The following is an 8,691-nucleotide window of genomic DNA, read 5'->3' on the forward strand; positions in this document are numbered from 1 at the left end:
TTGCTTGTTTATGAACATATTTTGATCAAATTTGGAAAATAGATTAATTTCTTACTAAACCACAGTACCTTTTAACATTTTACATTAAAAAAAAAACTTTTTTACCCTCCCTGTTGCAGCAAACCTAAGTACTCATTAAACTAATTCTGTTTGAATAGGGAATAAATGTGATATTTGTAAGGAGACATTTTAGTTTAAATCCAATCAGGCAAATGGAAATTCGCTTAGTCTGCAGGTTTGCTGCGGCGGGGGTATTTAATATTTTTAGTGAATATAAGATTTGTAGATATATTTGTGGATGATAAATTAACTTGAGTCTTGTGTTATAAATTAAAGACTCATTCAATTCAATCAAAACATGACAAAAATAATAATATTATTAACAAAATATTTTAAATTCAATAAATTTATAATATCCAATATATTATGTTTGTTTGTCCTTTGTGCGTTACCAAACTAGCCATCCGTGATGAAACTTTGGGAATTTGTTTTATACATCCTCGGGAAGGTTTGTGTGAAATAAAATGTTGTAAAACTCCTCAGGGCTCTGCCCAAGTGGTCTTTAAAATTGCCATGCTATCCTTACGGAGAATAGATTTGTTAACATTCTAACAAATGAATACTTTTGAATTTACCCTACACAATCAATGAAAGCAACATCAGCTGATTAATTAAACTATACAACCATGTGGTGTAGGTTAGTTCATTTTAAGATTGTGTCATTATTTTGAGAAATAATAAAGAATAGGTAAAACCCGTTGATTTCGTCGGTTACTGTTGAGGTTTAAAGAAAAATCATTTAACTATCAACATTATGAAAGTCGGTTAGGTAGAGGAGCCAAACGAATTCGGAAAAGGAAACCCAAATTTGACTCCCATAAGAAATGTACAGGGAGGCAGTTGCTTTTTTGCATGACTCGCAATATAAGTCAAATAAATGAATACCGATGCTTGATGGCAAATCTGTGGGCGCATACCATTAATTAAGACCCCTGTAATATCAACCCCTCCACGATTATGTATAATGGACGCGATTAATAGTAAAGAAACTGATGACCAATGTAATAGAACCGACAATTGTAAATGGCTAATTTAAGGGAAAAGTAGTTCTCTTGCCACATATTCCAATGATTCCTACAGGATATGCCCTTTGAATTCAAACATTTACAGTTTACAAAAAAATGGAGTGCTCTAAAAATGTAAAAGACTTTCCAGAGATTCAATATGGAAGGTAAACTTTCTTGAAATCGCAGCAACGTGAGACGGTTAAGATAGTTTGTTATAAAAATACTTTTAAAAGTTGTTTAACTAAAATAGTAAAATCAACCATTACACTGCAATTTTCATATAGTTTGCAGGTGTTAAATATTAGGATATCACTGCGCACCCTTAAGCTTTCTCTGTCATCGAGTACATGATTTGCTTACTTTCACTTCTAGAACGTTCCTTCAATACAGGTTTACCTACTTACTTTAATGTGCAAGAGTATATTAGACCTCCCTAAAGCCGCAGTCACACTAGGCTGTTTAGCAGCCGCTACTATCCAGCCGCTGGCAATATCGCCAGCAGCCAGCTGGATCTGAAGGGTTCACATTATAAACCTACTAGCCGCTAGTACAGTTGCTGCTTATGACTTGAAAGCATTATGTTGTGTATGTGTTTTCACCATATCATCTATATTTGACACCACTCTTCTTTGGCATTTTTTATAAACTTCATTTCGATACCTATCGCGTAAACTTTTTATTTTTTTCTTCAATGGGGCCAATGCTGCTTTAAGTCCTTGTTCTTCAAGTTTTTCCAGTTACTCCTTGTAAGCTGAGCTTTGGCATTTCTGTTGATGTAGTCTGCAGTCGAAGGGTCCCACAGGCATGGATAATTTCGAAATATATCTAGGAATGTATTAATTATGTCTTTACCTGTCCACTTGTTGCTGTCAACTATATTCACTGTTAACCACAAAAATAAATAGAAAATACAGTAAACGAAACCAACACTGCAAAACAAACTATACACGTGTTAATTAACCAGCCGCTTGTTAGCTACTAGGGGTTCACATTGGCTGGCTGGGGCCAGCGAGGAGATCATGTGACTGCCAGCGGAGGGTAGGCAGCGCTCAAAAGTTAAACATGTTCAACTTCTGATTGTGGCTAGTAAACACTAGTGCGCTGGCATTCACCGGCCGCTGGTTCTGGGTCAGACTAGGCTGCTTGCTGGCAATATTCAGCAATATTACCAGTGGCTGGTTAGAAGCGGCTATGACAGAAGCGGCGAATGTTCTAGCGGCTGGTTAGAACAGCCTAGTGTGACCGCGGCTTTACATAAATTGAGGCAGAATGCTACTATCTTTTAAGTAGAAGTTGGGAAGGTACAACGAAATCAGTTTTTACAATCCAAAACAAACATTAACAATTTTAAAATGTCAACCTACCTTTCCAGATAGTTTTTCCTAATTTATAAATATTTTCTCTTAGCCTTAAGAAAAATTTGAGTATGCTAGAGTAAAAATTTATTTCTGTGTTTTAAAAATGTAGAAACAATATGGTACTTAAGTATCCATTTCTTAACGGCATAATTAAGAAGCCAACCGTGTTCATTCAAAATACTTTTCTACAACATTACAAAATACTAGGTGAAACCCGTCGAAATTGACGGTTGCTTTAAAGGCTTAGGCTTACGCTAATTCATCTAACTGGGATAAATAGAGTGAAATTATAAAAAAATTTGAGCAAATAGCATTGTGTAATGAGTAATAAAAAATATTTAAAATATCTAAAGATTTGTAGTTGTAATTGAAATTTAGCGATGGTACAATTAATTTTGTTTCTGGAAATAGCTTTGCAAATGCTGCATCATTGTTTACCATTACTCTTTCTCAGCTGGAAGTAATTATGCCTCATGAATAAATTTTCACCAGCTGATTTCAAAATCAAAAGAGCAACAGGTTCTAATGTGGCTAACCAGCTGTTACCCTACTTTAGAGTATCCTTGAGAATTTTAAGTATACATCACTCCTGTCATGGTACAAGCCTGTTTTGAAAATGTTAAGAATTAGTTGTAATAAATTATATAATAAGAGTACCAGTATAATGAGTATAATTACAAACATAATGTGTATAAATTATATAAGTTTAATATGATTGACTGGCAAGAAAATATTTACAATTTTTGTTTCACAGTATTTGGTATAAATGTTGATTGTATGACAGACTGATTTTGGGAGGAAATAATTTACTTAAAATAAACCTAAACTTGATTTTTTTACCTATGAACCCTACTATAATGAAAAATTATAATGCATAAAGGCGCAAAAACCACACTTTACGAGACCACAAACATAGGGTATATATAAAAGTTAAGGCAAGAAGGTATTTTATGTGACACATGGCATTTTATCACATGACAAGTTTGAGACCTAGTTTATTTTACGTGACCACTACACAAGTTGAATCCTAGGTTATACGTGATCACTATACAACTGGACGAGTCACGTGCAATATGTTGATAAGAAGTTGTCCTTGATGTTCACAGCCACCGAGTGGAAGATGTAAGGAGTTGCTGTAAATGACATCTCGGAAGTATTTAAGCCATTTTGCGTCACTGCTTCCTTAGCAAACAATGAAAACAATCATGCACCTTGGAGAGGGAAACCCTGTTTGTTAATATATTTGGTCTAACAGGTGCTAAATAGTGTCGTACACAATCAAAGTGTTCAATACCTCGCACGGTTCTCGATGGTCTTCGTTGTCTCTTAGAGGTTAGATTTTTATAGAGTTTCTTTTAAAAATAGTGAGACTTCTTTCAATTTGTTCTCTCGTGTAAAAGACAAATAACATTTTTAGTGGGTGAAATAATTATACGTTTGAAGAATAGTGCGGTGTTTGAGATGGTGAGGAGGTTGTTCTTTTTTAAACAGTGTTAGCTAGTTTTCTATTGTTATTTCACACCTTATCATTGTGTTGTACTAAAACATGCAGGAGAATTAGTATAACTATTATAAGTTAACCTCATTTTTATAGGTTTTCCACACATTTTTTCCACAGTGTATTATTTGTGTTCATCAACACTATTGAAACGTTCAATTTTTGTACTCCCAACTCTAATCTCTTTTATTCCAAACTCCAGCCCAATGACCAATTGGCATCTAGGTTCAGGAATCGCACCTCCGACTTTCACATTACTAAGGAAGCACTAAAACCAAGCTACTCAGAATATTCAGTTAGTGTTGTAAACAAAGTAAGATTTCTAACAGATTTCTTTTCTTAAAAATCCTGAAACATATTTTTATTAATCCAAAAAAATAACTGTCTTGTCTTTTTAGCTCTTTTACCATTCAACTTTGACAACATATCTCCACCAAGTTGTATAGTTTTCTCACACTCTAGTTGTTGGTCATTCATATCACTTAAACATTGTTTTTTATCCGGAGTCGTATTGTTTGTCTCACATGGTGCATTCACTGTTGTTTACAAGATTTCCTTGAATGTTGAGATAAGAGTCATTACTGGTTTCTACTTGCTTCATATCAACTAGTTGTTTTTTTTCATACAGTTCAGACTCGAATTGTGTTTATTTTACTAAAGAGATTTTAAAAAAATTTTGTAATTTTTGTTTTTTTTTTCTATTGCTCTGCTTTCCCACATTTTAGATAAAATCAATTACCTCCTTCATAGTAGCAAAAAAGGTTAAATATCCTCCATAGCCACTAAGACTATGTGTTTGTTACCATTGTTTTTCTCACCTTGTAATCTGTCTCAGTCTATAGTGACCCACGTGCTTAAAGCACACCTTTTGAACTGTTGGTGTATACAACAACTAGCTGGAAAGTAACCAGCAATTAAAAAAGTATTTTGAGGGAGAAGAAGGTATTTTGCCACTCCTGAGATTAATACAGGAAATGTAATCAGACACAACAGTAGTCAACTTGACAGGTTGGACAATTTAATAATATATTTTGTTATTATTATATTTAATTTTCACCATCATCTGAGAGTAGTAGGGATTCAGTAGAGGATCAGTAGTTCTAGATCAAATCAATTGTTTGACGACTTCCAACAAAAGAGACAAACATGTTTTTATGACATCAATAATATTTCTTTTGAGATTTCTTACACTGTAGTATAATTTTCTATGGACTCCATGACATGTAGTGTGCCTTATTTTTCCACAAAGATTCCTTATCAATTGAGCAACTAAGAGCTACGGTTTACTGAAAGATTCCTAGTATTAGCTAACAACCAAGATAGTGTTGAGGTTGAAGTGTCTGTGTTCTTTGCAATCGAGTAGAGGGAATCGGGAAGTTGTAGTTCACATAAAAAGGTTTAATTTAAACGATTTTTTGATAATCAGGATTAAGTTTGAAATCATAAATAAACAAAGTTTCTTTTAAGCTTTCATGTCAGGTTTTCGGAAGGAGCGATGACTAGCAATATAACCTGCGAATCATCAGTCACAATCAAAGTCATTAGCTTTGTGGGCCTAGGTCAAATGATCATCAATTACGTTTGACAGTTATTATGCAGGATCTTCTTCCATTTTTAACACAAAATAAACTGGTTTGTAAAGTATTGTAAGTAAAAATAACCAATCAATTTTTGCCCCAACACAATCGAATGAAACTTATTGTTTAATTTCAAAAAATCTGTCCTTCCGTGGCAATCAGAAAAATTATTTTTGATCCTCTAGTAGTCTGCAATACATTTGTATATCTCTCTTATATAAAACTGGTAAAGGATATGACATAACCTCCTGATTGCAATTTTTGTATGTAAATTTGATATATATATTTTTATTAGATAATTTTTACCTCTTGCAAGTGCAAAATCCCAAGCATAAACCCCATTGCAACAAGATGAATAAACATAATATAAATAACGAGAAATCCACAGTCTTGTTAGTTTTTTAGTATAGAGACCAGATCAATAAGTGATATTTGTGGGAACCAAAGGTACAGTAGTTTGGGTTCAAAGATCATGCCCAATCTATTGTTTGAGAAGATAAGGTAGGATGGGAAAAACCAACAGAATTTTACTTAACATTCTGAGGCTCAGTGGACAAGTGTGGTACAGGCAAGAGGGCTACTGTAAGTTGACATTTTAAAATAATTTATAATGAAGTATTTAGGCTCTTTCATAAGAAATAGTATTGATTTTTCTTTACCTAATATGTTTATGCCTTATTACTTTATTTATGAACTTTATTTCCGATGGTAAAATTAACTTTATTTGTATTACATATTTTACAAATATTACACACCAGTTACACATTACTATATTACTTTAAAAAATGAACATCGTAAATAACTTAACTTAATTTTTCTGGTCTCACCAAACAGTATGCTAAATATTATACTTTTAACTTTTACTAACTTGAATTTCATTAATTTTATAAACCATTGGTGGTGCAAGTTTAATAACACTGTTAAAAGGGCCCCATACATGGTCAATATTAATAAAACTGGGCAATATATTGTGCAATATTTTTTAAGAGCAACCATACACGGTTCAATAAAATTGCTTTAGTTTAAACATGGACAAATAGAATTAAATATAGGCAGACAGCAGTGCTGCGGTTAGCATATAAGTTGTAAGCATGGTTACGGCGCACACGCTACATAACTACACGGCGCTCCTATAGCGGTGGACGCCAGAACTTATGCTAACCACAGCACTGCTGTCGGTCTACATTTAATTCCAATTTTCCATGGTTTAAGGTCAGTAACATATTTTAGTTTAGTTGTGATTCGGTTCGGTTGCTGCAGTGTGTGCGGTAGTCGTATTGCTGAAAAAGCTGAACAAGAAGAAGGAGAGGATATGGATGGAAGGAGTGGTTGAAAAAAAAGAGTAGGACTGCTGAATGAGCTTCGAATAAATAAGTGAACCAAGTAACTTTAAAAACTTTCTCATATCAGACGCAGAAACTCAATATATTGCACAACTTGATTTTCGCCTTCAATATAGCCCATACTCGTTCAATATAATATTGTGCAATTTGGAACATTGCACAATAAATATTGACCATGTAATCAAAACTGAATTTTTTCCTAATTCCCAAAATTCAATTACAAGTAGATTCACTCCAACAGGAGACATTTCGAAAAATGAAAACTGGAAACAGATCATCCTTGAACTATGAAGTCTAAACCATGGGAATCGCCTCTTCCTTTACATTAAAGTTTTGAAATATCAGTAGACAGGATAAATGGGCTCTTAATTCACTTTCCGGTTTTTCTCAATTCTCAATAAAGGAATCCACCTTGCATGTCTGTCATTTGATATATTACGTCCAGACATTGACTAGTCTCATACTTGTCCTTTGCGACCTCGGCGAGACCTTCGTAGGTATTCTGTCCAAGCCAGTAACATCCTTCCGTCCTTGGCCTCTGGTCACGGCTTATTTGCTCCTCCTCGCTCAGGATATAGAATTTATAATCGGTGTTTATCTGATAACGATAATTATTGTCCATCAGTTTATCAATGGAAGGACTTCTCTTTAGTTCATGTAGGTGAGGTAATGGAGGAAAATTGTCTAAATTATCCTAAATTAATTTGCCAATTTTGTAACCTTTGGAGAAGAGGTTAAGCGTTGGAGAATCAAATGGTAGTTTGTGGTTTTACCGGTTCTTTATTTCTGACATTATGATTTTTATCCATCCTTTTATGAAATTAATTGTAAGTCTAAGAATCGTAAAGATACAAAACTGTAATATTTTCTTTTTCTACATTTTGATTTAGGTACTTCATTTACCAATATCAAATGGGTAGTTTAGTTACCCCTAGTAAATTTTAGAGATCTTGTTTTTTGTGAGAGCTGACTCAGCTAGGAAATTAGAAGCTAAGACAAGTTTAATAAATTAGCAACAATTTAGCTGTAGTTTGTTTAGCGCCGCCCGAGGATGACCTTTTGCTATAGTTGGGAACCATCCCGCTTAAGTAAATTTAGTTTTTGCATTTTTTGCCACATTACACAGTAAGCAGCTGGTTTATGTGCTCTTTTTAGACCAGAAAGTAGTTGTTTATTTGCATAATGCCTCAAATCATCACCATACTCCATAGATTATTGTGATATAGACATCCCTGATTTGATCTTATTCTCACTTTACCCTTTAAATCATGCATACACACAAGGGAAAAAAGTTAAATGAAATCACATAAAGTTTTGTCCACCTCCAAGGGTTGGTTTTTGAGATTGAATTCAAACGTATTGATATCTTGTATTATTGACAAGGGGAAGGAAGATGTCATTGATCTTTAAAGCTATAACTAAGTTTTGAAAATAAATACTACATTTAAGTACTGGTAATTAAAAAAAAAACTTGAATGAAACATGCATTGATCCACATAAAACTTAGCCACATTGTTTCCCCTGCAACAAAACAAATCAAAATTATAAATAATCCATGAGATAATCTCCTTCAGAGAATTTGCGATAACCTATCTAGAACAAGTAGGCATAAATTTCGTCTTTGGTCTCTACTGAGAAGAGATGACTTGTGCATTAACTCCAGACTTTAATCACAGTTATCAAGATGAACCGACTTCACTAGAGGTTCATTAATACATCTTTCGCAGAACAATAGCCTGCCACAATTGTTCCCAGATTCCCTGCAGAGTGTAAATTACTCGGTCATGACACTAGAGGGTGTTGGAGGAAGTTGTCAGATAGAAATTGGTGGTGTAGGGTTGTTATTTG

Source organism: Macrosteles quadrilineatus, unplaced genomic scaffold (genome assembly GCF_028750875.1).
Source record: "Macrosteles quadrilineatus isolate MER2022 unplaced genomic scaffold, UCM_ALF_1.0 Scaffold_2__2_contigs__length_208266976, whole genome shotgun sequence".
In the NCBI taxonomy this organism is placed as follows: domain Eukaryota; kingdom Metazoa; phylum Arthropoda; class Insecta; order Hemiptera; family Cicadellidae; genus Macrosteles; species Macrosteles quadrilineatus.